The sequence below is a fragment of the Paramisgurnus dabryanus genome, chromosome 9, assembly GCF_030506205.2.
Source record: "Paramisgurnus dabryanus chromosome 9, PD_genome_1.1, whole genome shotgun sequence".
Classification (NCBI taxonomy): domain Eukaryota; kingdom Metazoa; phylum Chordata; class Actinopteri; order Cypriniformes; family Cobitidae; genus Paramisgurnus; species Paramisgurnus dabryanus.
Window position 1 is genome coordinate 528,639 of NC_133345.1, and position 15,823 is coordinate 544,461.

Sequence of the window (15,823 nt, forward strand, 5' to 3'; positions counted from 1 at the left end):
TAATCCTCGTGTTGTTGTAAGCCTGTATGCATGAGTAAATGATGACAGAATTATCATCATAAATTGAAATATCCCTTTAAACTGTATTTCCCCCCTTAAACCTAAACTTATTTTCCTACAGCAAGTCATTTAGGTAATCAAGAAAATACTTTACCCGTTGTCTTTGTGAGTTAAACAAATACAGCTACGCTTCCAGGTCTGTCGACGTTGCTGTGGTTTTTCGACAGCTGTAGTATGAAGGGTAGCGAATGAATGAATACATTGCAAAAAATCATTTCTTACTTGTTATTTCGAACTGTTTTAACTATACAAATATCTAGAAAGTCTTAAAATAAGATGCATTTTTTGATGAGCAAAATGCCCTAAGAAAATAAACCTAGCCTTTAGGGAGAAAAAACTCAGAATTTGGGCTTAAAACAAGCAAATAAATCTGCCAAAGGGGTAAGAAACAAATCTAGATATAAACACTTAATTCAAGAAAAATTGTCGTAGCCCATTGGCAGATTTGTTGGCTGGTTTAATGTACATGCATGTACAATATTTCAATTTGTCTTGTATTTATTAGCATTTTGTATTGCCCAACGCTGTCTAGGTTGTTTAACTGTTGTCATTTTCTTATAAAAGCCTTTATAATTTATTAGTTTGGATGATTGCCATTCCCGAGAACCTCTTATATTGGAAGTAAAAGAATCATCTAAGCATTATTTTGTGCTCTTAGACATGTAGCCGTTTGATTGTGGTTCTATTTAATGGCTAGTCTATTCGTTTGGAATGGTCAAACGGCTATTAGATTTTCACTGACAGCCCAAATTAAGCCTTGTTTTAGCCTAGACACTTATTCGCTGTCTATTAAAAGTTATGTAGTCGTTGAATAGCCGCTTTTTTGATGACTAATGTATTCTTGGGCCGTGGTTAGACGTCTCTTGGATTTTACGTAAAACGACAAGCGAATCTATTTTTAACACAAAGGTCAGGGGAGAGCGCGAACGCAGTGCCCCACTATCAGAAATTTTGCAGTCGAGATTCCCACATTTGGGGAATTCGCAAAGGGTCAGCCCAACCGGAGTGCAATGGCTGAGCCTCGCCCTGGGTGAACCACCTTCATGATCATGGTGTCTCCCCTGCCAGGTAAGTATGAGCGACACCCTTTGAGGCCAGACGGCCGCATCTTCCTGTGACCGATCACATCGAACGGCGCCCCCGGAGGCCGTCCGACTAACATTTCATTTACTGTGTGTGACCAGGTGGAAAGCGCACGAAGCCACGTCTGAGACCAAACATTCTTCGAGATCTACCCTGTTTTTATTCCGTTTCCAGCCCGGTTGAACCGTGTAGAGTGAAATATGTGAAACAATTTAAATCAAATGGATTTAAATTGCGCATTCAAATATATGGTTTCGTTATTACAAAGTAACTTTACGTGGAATAGAAACAAAGAAATGTACAGAGCAATCAAGAAACAACGAAAGCATAGCAATTTTAGAACGTGGATAAATAAAAACACAGGGCTCAATGACTTACCCGTTGTCGTTGTGAGTTAAACAAGTACAGCTATGCTTCCAGGTCTGTCGACGTTGCTGTGGTGTTTCGACAGCTGTAGTATGAAGGGTAGTGAAAAAAGTTTTCAGGTGTTTTTAACATTCCAATCGGTCTCGTTCGCTTTTGTTGCGCCTTCAGCTGTGTCGAGGATGTTTAATTCGTCCTCGTATCACCTCCGCAAACTTGTAAAGAAAATAATTAAATACATTACAAAAACATTTCTTTATCAGCGTGTTCATTTCCACGCAAGCTTTTCGTTAAACCAATAAAGCCAACGAAACCACAGCAATTTTAAAACACACGGATTAGAAAAAACACCGTCACTCACGCACAAAAGAAGCAAATTCTTTTTTTATACTTGACTTATTTATCCCCGAGATGGGGAGCGCACCATTCATGGAAACACTGCAATACCATGTTGATGCATGGAGTGGAAGGAGCAAGCTCCGCTTCCATTTCCGAAGGTCAAAAATCCATTTAACATATAGTCCCCGGATAGGAGACGTATCAGACATTAAACTGATAAGAACAGATACTACACTTGATCTTAGCCAAAAGGCCGAGAAGCGATACCGGAATAGACGCAGCCAAAGGGGGAGCCGGCGAAGGCGCTGGCTTTTGGGGTGGAGGCTAGCGGGCATTTAACTCTATACGTTCTCATTGTATAACCCAGAGGTAGAACGTTGAGCTAGCAAATCAGAAGTTCATGTTTTAATGCAGGATCTGATCCACGCTCATGAGAGAGAGAGAGAGAGAGAGAGAGAGAGAGATAGAGAGAATTTAGAATTTTCAAAAAACCTTTATTACAAATTAAAACATTTTCATAACCTCAAATCAGAAAAAACAAAGAAAAAATATATATAGTAACGGAAATAACAAAAAAATAAGCCAACATAGGAGCAAAGAACAAATCATCTTCAATAACCAGACACAGAGCTCCTCCATAATACCAAATCAATTCAAAAGAAAGAAGATCATTCATTGCTTTAAAGTATCTAAAACCAATAAGGATTCTAGATTTAACTTATTTTAAAAACTGCTAATGTATCATGGCTTCCGGGTCTGTCAACGTTGCTGTGGTTTTTCGACAGCTGTAATATGAAGGGTAGAGTGAAAAAAAATATTTAAGTGTTTTGAACATCCCAATTTGTTCGTTTACTTAGTATTTTCTTAATGTTTTCGAGTTAAAAAATAATTCTTAAATCGAGATACATTTACTTAATAAGCAAAGTGGCTTAGAATTTAAGTCTTGTTTACTGAAATAAATTCTAAAATGTAATAGGTTAAGGCTTAAAACAAGTAAAAATATCTGCCAGTGGGGTAAGAAAAATAAACCTAAATTGAGTTTATTATTGAATTAAGTTGAAACTAGAATTAAGTTTATTTTTCTTACCCCGCTGGCAGATATTTTTTATTTGTTTTAAATATAAACCTGTTGATTTTTATAATTTATTTCAATTATTTTACAAAGTATGCGATCTGATATTTTTAATCGCGGTGTTTCTTTTATTCCTCGTTTCTTTTCCGTGCATTTGCTTTATTTATTTATTTTTGCTTGTTGCATTTAAATGCACATTTGATTTGTTGCCACATTATTATGTGTTAATGTATTTTTTAACATGTTTATCAACAAAAAGTGCGTTATTATAATTAATTATATAGCTGTGAAATATATACAAGAATTCCCAGCAAAAACAAAACGTTTTTATAACAATTTTCTATTACAATACATAATATCTTAAGCCACTTTGCTTACCAAGTAAATGTATCTCCATTTAAGCATTGTCAGATATTCACTAGAAAACAAGACAAAAACAGTAAGTAAGATATTAATTTACTTTTTTCTTTCAAACATAAATTTACAGACGGCTGGAAATTTTTAATAAAATAACTAGCCATACCTATTCGGGTCTGCTCCCGTTTGCTGTGATGACGGGGGACTTAGTCCAAAGCACATTTTGAGGAATACTTACACATTTTACTTCTTATTTCTTTGAAATTAATTATGCATACACTATGGATTAAAAATGTCCCGACTGCGAACCTGATAAAACCCAGGTAAAAAGCAAATACAAATAAACCATTTTGATTTAGCAAAAGTTTACAAATAAATGCACTCCTTGCACACAACAAGCACGTCTAGTTACCATTCATATTTTGCGTGATTTAAGTTTCGTCGCATACATTTTGGAAGGCACACGATAAAAACAAAATAAGGCTTTTAATGTATGCCGACCTCATTCTCCGTTGAGGGCTTATCAATCATAATAAACGCTGTTAACTCTTCTCATTGAATGGTCTAAATCCAATGCTGGTAAAGAAATCAAATGTGCATTTAAACGCAACAAGCAAGCCGTAAAGCAATGGATGCAGGCAAACAAACGAGGAATAGCACATACAACACCACGATTAGATCATCGGGTCGCATACTTTGGAATTAATAAGAAATAATTATTCAGTCTAAAGAAATAAGAAGTAAAATGTCTAAGTATTTCTCCAAATGTGCACACTCATTACAATAAACGGGAGCAGACACGAATAGTTATGTATGTCTCGTTATTTTATTTAAAATTGATAAGCTGTCTAACATATGATATATTTTGATAATACGAAATGCTAAAAAAATAATATAACACCAATCGACAATATCTGTTATTGTTATTTTTACAAGTAAATTCATGTGTAGGAGAAAACAAAGCAGCTGTCAGTCCATACTATATTGAGTGGCCATCGTAGTGGTGCAACCTGAACGATGTTTTCCCTACTTCCGGTCAAAGCCGCCATTTTGTGAAATAGGCATATAGGTGACGCTGGAGCACGCGGCCATTGTCTCTGTTCAACAAAACAAGTATATATATACACATACGCATATTTTTCCTCAATCAATCACCGAATACAAGGTGCAATTCGATGCCAACTGACCCTTCTCTCTGGTTTCATGTTTGTAAGGAAAATTAAGGGGGAAATTACGATAGCATTTCAGCCAAACATTCATTCGTGCCACGCTGCTTTTCTTTGAACGAAAAAAAACCCTCTGCTCCCCCTACACAATTTATTCTCCTGTTATTTTATGCTTAAAACAAGCAAATAAATCTGACTACAGGGTAAGAAAAAATTCGTGAACTTTTCCCATAAACACTTAATTCAAGAAAAATTGTCCCACCCCACTGGCCATTTTTTATCCACAATACACATTCGATGTCTGCAGGCACCATTGTCTTTGTTCAACGCAAACAATTCTGTTGCGTTTTTCTTTGAACGAAGTGCTCCGCCTAGATAATTTGACCCATATTCACATGGGTTTGTTTCTCGTTTTTTTTCTTTGAGAACAATCTATATAGCGCCTTCCACAATCGTTTTGGTGTTAGCTTTACGTAAAATAGAAACACAGAAAAGTACTGAGCGATGGAGAGACCACGAACGCGGAACGTATTATGGACCACGGACTGGCAAACAAACTGGCAACCACGCACTAAAGAAGCAAACTCTGATTTTAAACTCACCTTATTTGTCCCCGGAAAGCGCCAGAGTCGATGCACGGAGTGGACGGAACAAGCCTCGCTTCCATAGCCGAAGGTCAAAAATCCATTTAAACGTGTAGTCCCCGGTGTCCACTCGATCTCACCCAAAAAGCCGAGAAGCGATACCGCAATGGCATCCGGAGAAGGCGCTGGCTGTCGGGATGGAGGTTAGCGGGTCAGAGGTCCGGCACTGAAGGTCTGCGTTCATTATTCACCGTGTGCATTTCACTCTATATCCACTTTCTAATGTATAGCACTTGATAAGGATTAACAGTTTAAAAACAGAAATGCAAGACATCAGAAAATACATTTATTTTTTACTTTCATAACATGAGAGGTGTCATACAATAACAAATATGAGCTTTAAAATCACATTCCTAAGTTAAAAATATACATAAAAATAGATATATGGATCATTACACAAATCACTACTCAAAGGACCTATGTTAAATAACTGCTTCAATATTAATTAACAATAACATTTGGCCAAGGCAGTCCTTGTAAATAGACATATAAATAGACAAATAAAATCATGACATATATGCCGTAGAGCCTGAGATAGAGAAAAATAATAAGGAATTCTGCTTTTACTACCATCTCAGAAATATTGCCAGAATTAGAGGTTTTGTCTCAAGACAGGACTTAGAGAAACTTGTTCATGCTTTCATCACCAGCAGGGCCGATTATTGCAATGGTCAATGGATTTAAAAAGTACTGTTTCTTGTTTAAAAACCACTTCATGGCTACAATACATGACAGATATGCTAATCGAATATGAAACCGATTACTCGGATCAATAGGATCAGGTCATTTAGAAAAAACAAGGGTTCACTCAAAACAAGGTGCCTCAGCATTCAGTTATTATCAGCTTTCAGAAGAGATCAGATGTGCTTCAACAGTAGACACTTTTAAATCTAGATTAAAAACACATCAGTTTAACTTTGCATTTACTGAATGATTTAAAACAGTACGAATAAAACAGTACAAAAGAATAAAACAGTATGAACCTTACCTGTTATAAAGGGAATGAAGCTTACGGTATGGTGCTTACCTGCAGAAATAAATAAAGTACAATAAGAACACACAGAACTTCAATTTTCAAAATTATTTTAACATTAAATGATGATTATTTTACTGGTTTACCTGTTTGTGATTACCACAGGATCCCGTCACCTGGCTGCGGTCTTCATTTGGTGAACGGTTCTTCACTCATAATTGACCTATACAAGAAATAGAGAAGAATAATAAGCAATTCTGCTTTTACATGTAGATGTGTGCCCCAAGAACACAGACACACCGGCTCCAAAAAGTTTAAACAGTACACATTTCTGTTATTTTAATGTGGCAAATGTGTCAGCTTTAAAAGAAGCATACATTACCTTTTAAAGAGGAAATACCTTTTGCATGAAATACCTTTACTCCCAGCATAAGCAAGCAATTTTCAAAATGCTTTTAAAAGTAAATAGTGATTATTTTACTTGTTTACCTGTTTGTGATTACCATGGAATCCTGTCACCATCATTTTTAAGCTTGTAAAGCAAATAATGAAATATTGACTTAGTAGGAAAAATTATTTTGGAAGTATCGTGATAAATGATGAAGAAAATATTTTGCAAAGTGATGGTTAGCACACGGTTGATGGTACCTATTAAATTCCATCATATTTTTTTATTCCTACTATGGAAGTCAATGGTGACTATCTGCTGTGGGTTTACCATCATTCCTCAAAATACCTTCTTTTGTGTTACTCAGAAAAAAACTAATCCTCGTGTTGTTGTAAGCCTGTATGCATGAGTAAATGATGACAGAATTATCATCATAAATTGAAATATCCCTTTAAACTGTATTTCCCCCCTTAAACCTAAACTTATTTTCCTACAGCAAGTCATTTAGGTAATCAAGAAAATACTTTACCCGTTGTCTTTGTGAGTTAAACAAATACAGCTACGCTTCCAGGTCTGTCGACGTTGCTGTGGTTTTTCGACAGCTGTAGTATGAAGGGTAGCGAATGAATGAATACATTGCAAAAAATCATTTCTTACTTGTTATTTCGAACTGTTTTAACTATACAAATATCTAGAAAGTCTTAAAATAAGATGCATTTTTTGATGAGCAAAATGCCCTAAGAAAATAAACCTAGCCTTTAGGGAGAAAAAACTCAGAATTTGGGCTTAAAACAAGCAAATAAATCTGCCAAAGGGGTAAGAAACAAATCTAGATATAAACACTTAATTCAAGAAAAATTGTCGTAGCCCATTGGCAGATTTGTTGGCTGGTTTAATGTACATGCATGTACAATATTTCAATTTGTCTTGTATTTATTAGCATTTTGTATTGCCCAACGCTGTCTAGGTTGTTTAACTGTTGTCATTTTCTTATAAAAGCCTTTATAATTTATTAGTTTGGATGATTGCCATTCCCGAGAACCTCTTATATTGGAAGTAAAAGAATCATCTAAGCATTATTTTGTGCTCTTAGACATGTAGCCGTTTGATTGTGGTTCTATTTAATGGCTAGTCTATTCGTTTGGAATGGTCAAACGGCTATTAGATTTTCACTGACAGCCCAAATTAAGCCTTGTTTTAGCCTAGACACTTATTCGCTGTCTATTAAAAGTTATGTAGTCGTTGAATAGCCGCTTTTTTGATGACTAATGTATTCTTGGGCCGTGGTTAGACGTCTCTTGGATTTTACGTAAAACGACAAGCGAATCTATTTTTAACACAAAGGTCAGGGGAGAGCGCGAACGCAGTCCCCCACTATCAGAAATTTTGCAGTCGAGATTCCCACATTTGGGGAATTCGCAAAGGGTCAGCCCAACCGGAGTGCAATGGCTGAGCCTCGCCCTGGGTGAACCACCTTCATGATCATGGTGTCTCCCCTGCCAGGTAAGTATGAGCGACACCCTTTGAGGCCAGACGGCCGCATCTTCCTGTGACCGATCACATCGACGGCGCCCCCGGAGGCCGTCCGACTAACATTTCATTTACTGTGTGTGACCAGGTGGAAAGCGCACGAAGCCACGTCTGAGACCAAACATTCTTCGAGATCTACCCTGTTTTTATTCCGTTTCCAGCCCGGTTGAACCGTGTAGAGTGAAATATGTGAAACAATTTAAATCAAATGGATTTAAATTGCGCATTCAAATATATGGTTTCGTTATTACAAAGTAACTTTACGTGGAATAGAAACAAAGAAATGTACAGAGCAATCAAGAAACAACGAAAGCATAGCAATTTTAGAACGTGGATAAATAAAAACACAGGGCTCAATGACTTACCCGTTGTCGTTGTGAGTTAAACAAGTACAGCTATGCTTCCAGGTCTGTCGACGTTGCTGTGGTGTTTCGACAGCTGTAGTATGAAGGGTAGTGAAAAAAGTTTTCAGGTGTTTTTAACATTCCAATCGGTCTCGTTCGCTTTTGTTGCGCCTTCAGCTGTGTCGAGGATGTTTAATTCGTCCTCGTATCACCTCCGCAAACTTGTAAAGAAAATAATTAAATACATTACAAAAACATTTCTTTATCAGCGTGTTCATTTCCACGCAAGCTTTTCGTTAAACCAATAAAGCCAACGAAACCACAGCAATTTTAAAACACACGGATTAGAAAAAACACCGTCACTCACGCACAAAAGAAGCAAATTCTTTTTTTATACTTGACTTATTTATCCCCGAAATGGGGAGCGCACCATTCATGGAAACACTGCAATACCATGTTGATGCATGGAGTGGAAGGAGCAAGCTCCGCTTCCATTTCCGAAGGTCAAAAATCCATTTAACATATAGTCCCCGGATAGGAGACGTATCAGACATTAAACTGATAAGAACAGATACTACACTTGATCTTAGCCAAAAGGCCGAGAAGCGATACCGGAATAGACGCAGCCAAAGGGGGAGCCGGCGAAGGCGCTGGCTTTTGGGGTGGAGGCTAGCGGGCATTTAACTCTATACGTTCTCATTGTATAACCCAGAGGTAGAACGTTGAGCTAGCAAATCAGAAGTTCATGTTTTAATGCAGGATCTGATCCACGCTCATGAGAGAGAGAGAGAGAGAGAGAGATAGAGAGAATTTAGAATTTTCAAAAAACCTTTATTACAAATTAAAACATTTTCATAACCTCAAATCAGAAAAAACAAAGAAAAAATATATATAGTAACGGAAATAACAAAAAAATAAGCCAACATAGGAGCAAAGAACAAATCATCTTCAATAACCAGACACAGAGCTCCTCCATAATACCAAATCAATTCAAAAGAAAGAAGATCATTCATTGCTTTAAAGTATCTAAAACCAATAAGGATTCTAGATTTAACTTATTTTAAAAACTGCTAATGTATCATGGCTTCCGGGTCTGTCAACGTTGCTGTGGTTTTTCGACAGCTGTAATATGAAGGGTAGAGTGAAAAAAAATATTTAAGTGTTTTGAACATCCCAATTTGTTCGTTTACTTAGTATTTTCTTAATGTTTTCGAGTTAAAAAATAATTCTTAAATCGAGATACATTTACTTAATAAGCAAAGTGGCTTAGAATTTAAGTCTTGTTTACTGAAATAAATTCTAAAATGTAATAGGTTAAGGCTTAAAACAAGTAAAAATATCTGCCAGTGGGGTAAGAAAAATAAACATAAATTGAGTTTATTATTGAATTAAGTTGAAACTAGAATTAAGTTTATTTTTCTTACCCCGCTGGCAGATATTTTTTATTTGTTTTAAATATAAACCTGTTGATTTTTATAATTTATTTCAATTATTTTACAAAGTATGCGATCTGATTTTTTTAATCGCGGTGTTTCTTTTATTCCTCGTTTCTTTTCCGTGCATTTGCTTTATTTATTTATTTTTGCTTGTTGCATTTAAATGCACATTTGATTTGTTGCCACATTATTATGTGTTAATGTATTTTTTAACATGTTTATCAACAAAAAGTGCGTTATTATAATTAATTATATAGCTGTGAAATATATACAAGAATTCCCAGCAAAAACAAAACGTTTTTATAACAATTTTCTATTACAATACATAATATCTTAAGCCACTTTGCTTACCAAGTAAATGTATCTCCATTTAAGCATTGTCAGATATTCACTAGAAAACAAGACAAAAACAGTAAGTAAGATATTAATTTACTTTTTTCTTTCAAACATAAATTTACAGACGGCTGGAAATTTTTAATAAAATAACTAGCCATACCTATTCGGGTCTGCTCCCGTTTGCTGTGATGACGGGGGACTTAGTCCAAAGCACATTTTGAGGAATACTTACACATTTTACTTCTTATTTCTTTGAAATTAATTATGCATACACTATGGATTAAAAATGTCCCGACTGCGAACCTGATAAAACCCAGGTAAAAAGCAAATACAAATAAACCATTTTGATTTAGCAAAAGTTTACAAATAAATGCACTCCTTGCACACAACAAGCACGTCTAGTTACCATTCATATTTTGCGTGATTTAAGTTTCGTCGCATACATTTTGGAAGGCACACGATAAAAACAAAATAAGGCTTTTAATGTATGCCGACCTCATTCTCCGTTGAGGGCTTATCAATCATAATAAACGCTGTTAACTCTTCTCATTGAATGGTCTAAATCCAATGCTGGTAAAGAAATCAAATGTGCATTTAAACGCAACAAGCAAGCCGTAAAGCAATGGATGCAGGCAAACAAACGAGGAATAGCACATACAACACCACGATTAGATCATCGGGTCGCATACTTTGGAATTAATAAGAAATAATTATTCAGTCTAAAGAAATAAGAAGTAAAATGTCTAAGTATTTCTCCAAATGTGCACACTCATTACAATAAACGGGAGCAGACACGAATAGTTATGTATGTCTCGTTATTTTATTTAAAATTGATAAGCTGTCTAACATATGATATATTTTGATAATACGAAATGCTAAAAAAATAATATAACACCAATCGACAATATCTGTTATTGTTATTTTTACAAGTAAATTCATGTGTAGGAGAAAACAAAGCAGCTGTCAGTCCATACTATATTGAGTGGCCATCGTAGTGGTGCAACCTGAACGATGTTTTCCCTACTTCCGGTCAAAGCCGCCATTTTGTGAAATAGGCATATAGGTGACGCTGGAGCACGCGGCCATTGTCTCTGTTCAACAAAACAAGTATATATATACACATACGCATATTTTTCCTCAATCAATCACCGAATACAAGGTGCAATTCGATGCCAACTGACCCTTCTCTCTGGTTTCATGTTTGTAAGGAAAATTAAGGGGGAAATTACGATAGCATTTCAGCCAAACATTCATTCGTGCCACGCTGCTTTTCTTTGAACGAAAAAAAACCCTCTGCTCCCCCTACACAATTTCTTCTCCTGTTATTTTATGCTTAAAACAAGCAAATAAATCTGACTACAGGGTAAGAAAAAATTCGTGAACTTTTCCCATAAACACTTAATTCAAGAAAAATTGTCCCACCCCACTGGCCATTTTTTATCCACAATACACATTCGATGTCTGCAGGCACCATTGTCTTTGTTCAACGCAAACAATTCTGTTGCGTTTTTCTTTGAACGAAGTGCTCCGCCTAGATAATTTGACCCATATTCACATGGGTTTGTTTCTCGTTTTTTTTCTTTGAGAACAATCTATATAGCGCCTTCCACAATCGTTTTGGTGTTAGCTTTACGTAAAATAGAAACACAGAAAAGTACTGAGCGATGGAGAGACCACGAACGCGGAACGTATTATGGACCACGGACTGGCAAACAAACTGGCAACCACGCACTAAAGAAGCAAACTCTGATTTTAAACTCACCTTATTTGTCCCCGGAAAGCGCCAGAGTCGATGCACGGAGTGGACGGAACAAGCCTCGCTTCCATAGCCGAAGGTCAAAAATCCATTTAAACGTGTAGTCCCCGGTGTCCACTCGATCTTACCCAAAAAGCCGAGAAGCGATACCGCAATGGCATCCGGAGAAGGCGCTGGCTGTCGGGATGGAGGTTAGCGGGTCAGAGGTCCGGCACTGAAGGTCTGCGTTCATTATTCACCGTGTGCATTTCACTCTATATCCACTTTCTAATGTATAGCACTTGATAAGGATTAACAGTTTAAAAACAGAAATGCAAGACATCAGAAAATACATTTATTTTTTACTTTCATAACATGAGAGGTGTCATACAATAACAAATATGAGCTTTAAAATCACATTCCTAAGTTAAAAATATACATAAAAATAGATATATGGATCATTACACAAATCACTACTCAAAGGACCTATGTTAAATAACTGCTTCAATATTAATTAACAATAACATTTGGCCAAGGCAGTCCTTGTAAATAGACATATAAATAGACAAATAAAATCATGACATATATGCCGTAGAGCCTGAGATAGAGAAAAATAATAAGGAATTCTGCTTTTACTACCATCTCAGAAATATTGCCAGAATTAGAGGTTTTGTCTCAAGACAGGACTTAGAGAAACTTGTTCATGCTTTCATCACCAGCAGGGCCGATTATTGCAATGGTCAATGGATTTTAAAAGTACTGTTTCTTGTTTAAAAACCACTTCATGGCTACAATACATGACAGATATGCTAATCGAATATGAAACCGATTACTCGGATCAATAGGATCAGGTCATTTAGAAAAAACAAGGGTTCACTCAAAACAAGGTGCCTCAGCATTCAGTTATTATCAGCTTTCAGAAGAGATCAGATGTGCTTCAACAGTAGACACTTTTAAATCTAGATTAAAAACACATCAGTTTAACTTTGCATTTACTGAATGATTTAAAACAGTACGAATAAAACAGTACAAAAGAATAAAACAGTATGAACCTTACCTGTTATAAAGGGAATGAAGCTTACGGTATGGTGCTTACCTGCAGAAATAAATAAAGTACAATAAGAACACACAGAACTTCAATTTTCAAAATTATTTTAACATTAAATGATGATTATTTTACTGGTTTACCTGTTTGTGATTACCACAGGATCCCGTCACCTGGCTGCGGTCTTCATTTGGTGAACGGTTCTTCACTCATAATTGACCTATACAAGAAATAGAGAAGAATAATAAGCAATTCTGCTTTTACATGTAGATGTGTGCCCCAAGAACACAGACACACCGGCTCCAAAAAGTTTAAACAGTACACATTTCTGTTATTTTAATGTGGCAAATGTGTCAGCTTTAAAAGAAGCATACATTACCTTTTAAAGAGGAAATACCTTTTGCATGAAATACCTTTACTCCCAGCATAAGCAAGCAATTTTCAAAATGCTTTTAAAAGTAAATAGTGATTATTTTACTTGTTTACCTGTTTGTGATTACCATGGAATCCTGTCACCATCATTTTTAAGCTTGTAAAGCAAATAATGAAATATTGACTTAGTAGGAAAAATTATTTTGGAAGTATCGTGATAAATGATGAAGAAAATATTTTGCAAAGTGATGGTTAGCACACGGTTGATGGTACCTATTAAATTCCATCATATTTTTTTATTCCTACTATGGAAGTCAATGGTGACTATCTGCTGTGGGTTTACCATCATTCCTCAAAATACCTTCTTTTGTGTTACTCAGAAAAAAACTAATCCTCGTGTTGTTGTAAGCCTGTATGCATGAGTAAATGATGACAGAATTATCATCATAAATTGAAATATCCCTTTAAACTGTATTTCCCCCCTTAAACCTAAACTTATTTTCCTACAGCAAGTCATTTAGGTAATCAAGAAAATACTTTACCCGTTGTCTTTGTGAGTTAAACAAATACAGCTACGCTTCCAGGTCTGTCGACGTTGCTGTGGTTTTTCGACAGCTGTAGTATGAAGGGTAGCGAATGAATGAATACATTGCAAAAAATCATTTCTTACTTGTTATTTCGAACTGTTTTAACTATACAAATATCTAGAAAGTCTTAAAATAAGATGCATTTTTTGATGAGCAAAATGCCCTAAGAAAATAAACCTAGCCTTTAGGGAGAAAAAACTCAGAATTTGGGCTTAAAACAAGCAAATAAATCTGCCAAAGGGGTAAGAAACAAATCTAGATATAAACACTTAATTCAAGAAAAATTGTCGTAGCCCATTGGCAGATTTGTTGGCTGGTTTAATGTACATGCATGTACAATATTTCAATTTGTCTTGTATTTATTAGCATTTTGTATTGCCCAACGCTGTCTAGGTTGTTTAACTGTTGTCATTTTCTTATAAAAGCCTTTATAATTTATTAGTTTGGATGATTGCCATTCCCGAGAACCTCTTATATTGGAAGTAAAAGAATCATCTAAGCATTATTTTGTGCTCTTAGACATGTAGCCGTTTGATTGTGGTTCTATTTAATGGCTAGTCTATTCGTTTGGAATGGTCAAACGGCTATTAGATTTTCACTGACAGCCCAAATTAAGCCTTGTTTTAGCCTAGACACTTATTCGCTGTCTATTAAAAGTTATGTAGTCGTTGAATAGCCGCTTTTTTGATGACTAATGTATTCTTGGGCCGTGGTTAGACGTCTCTTGGATTTTACGTAAAACGACAAGCGAATCTATTTTTAACACAAAGGTCAGGGGAGAGCGCGAACGCAGTGCCCCACTATCAGAAATTTTGCAGTCGAGATTCCCACATTTGGGGAATTCGCAAAGGGTCAGCCCAACCGGAGTGCAATGGCTGAGCCTCGCCCTGGGTGAACCACCTTCATGATCATGGTGTCTCCCCTGCCAGGTAAGTATGAGCGACACCCTTTGAGGCCAGACGGCCGCATCTTCCTGTGACCGATCACATCGACGGCGCCCCCGGAGGCCGTCCGACTAACATTTCATTTACTGTGTGTGACCAGGTGGAAAGCGCACGAAGCCACGTCTGAGACCAAACATTCTTCGAGATCTACCCTGTTTTTATTCCGTTTCCAGCCCGGTTGAACCGTGTAGAGTGAAATATGTGAAACAATTTAAATCAAATGGATTTAAATTGCGCATTCAAATATATGGTTTCGTTATTACAAAGTAACTTTACGTGGAATAGAAACAAAGAAATGTACAGAGCAATCAAGAAACAACGAAAGCATAGCAATTTTAGAACGTGGATAAATAAAAACACAGGGCTCAATGACTTACCCGTTGTCGTTGTGAGTTAAACAAGTACAGCTATGCTTCCAGGTCTGTCGACGTTGCTGTGGTGTTTCGACAGCTGTAGTATGAAGGGTAGTGAAAAAAGTTTTCAGGTGTTTTTAACATTCCAATCGGTCTCGTTCGCTTTTGTTGCGCCTTCAGCTGTGTCGAGGATGTTTAATTCGTCCTCGTATCACCTCCGCAAACTTGTAAAGAAAATAATTAAATACATTACAAAAACATTTCTTTATCAGCGTGTTCATTTCCACGCAAGCTTTTCGTTAAACCAATAAAGCCAACGAAACCACAGCAATTTTAAAACACACGGATTAGAAAAAACACCGTCACTCACGCACAAAAGAAGCAAATTCTTTTTTTATACTTGACTTATTTATCCCCGAGATGGGGAGCGCACCATTCATGGAAACACTGCAATACCATGTTGATGCATGGAGTGGAAGGAGCAAGCTCCGCTTCCATTTCCGAAGGTCAAAAATCCATTTAACATATAGTCCCCGGATAGGAGACGTATCAGACATTAAACTGATAAGAACAGATACTACACTTGATCTTAGCCAAAAGGCCGAGAAGCGATACCGGAATAGACGCAGCCAAAGGGGGAGCCGGCGAAGGCGCTGGCTTTTGGGGTGGAGGCTAGCGGGCATTTAACTCTATACG

General features: G+C 36.5%; 6 non-coding genes across 6 annotated transcripts; all 6 read right to left on the reverse strand.

Moving 5' to 3' along the window:
* Positions 1-971: 971 nt before the first annotated feature.
* LOC135753541 (U1 spliceosomal RNA) lies at positions 972-1,136 on the reverse strand. Its single transcript, XR_010533711.1, has one exon. It is a non-coding gene; the product is annotated as a U1 spliceosomal RNA (small nuclear RNA).
* A 783-nt stretch (positions 1,137-1,919) lies between these two features.
* LOC135753469 (U2 spliceosomal RNA) lies at positions 1,920-2,110 on the reverse strand. The gene has a single exon (XR_010533656.1). It is a non-coding gene; the product is annotated as a U2 spliceosomal RNA (small nuclear RNA).
* Positions 2,111-7,791: 5,681 nt separating this feature from the next.
* Positions 7,792-7,956, reverse strand: LOC135753527 (U1 spliceosomal RNA). The gene has a single exon (XR_010533698.1). It is a non-coding gene; the product is annotated as a U1 spliceosomal RNA (small nuclear RNA).
* A 782-nt stretch (positions 7,957-8,738) lies between these two features.
* Positions 8,739-8,929, reverse strand: LOC135753470 (U2 spliceosomal RNA). Its single transcript, XR_010533657.1, has one exon. It is a non-coding gene; the product is annotated as a U2 spliceosomal RNA (small nuclear RNA).
* Positions 8,930-14,602: 5,673 nt separating this feature from the next.
* Positions 14,603-14,767, reverse strand: LOC135753542 (U1 spliceosomal RNA). Its single transcript, XR_010533712.1, has one exon. It is a non-coding gene; the product is annotated as a U1 spliceosomal RNA (small nuclear RNA).
* A 782-nt stretch (positions 14,768-15,549) lies between these two features.
* Positions 15,550-15,740, reverse strand: LOC135753471 (U2 spliceosomal RNA). The gene has a single exon (XR_010533658.1). It is a non-coding gene; the product is annotated as a U2 spliceosomal RNA (small nuclear RNA).
* Positions 15,741-15,823: the final 83 nt, after the last annotated feature.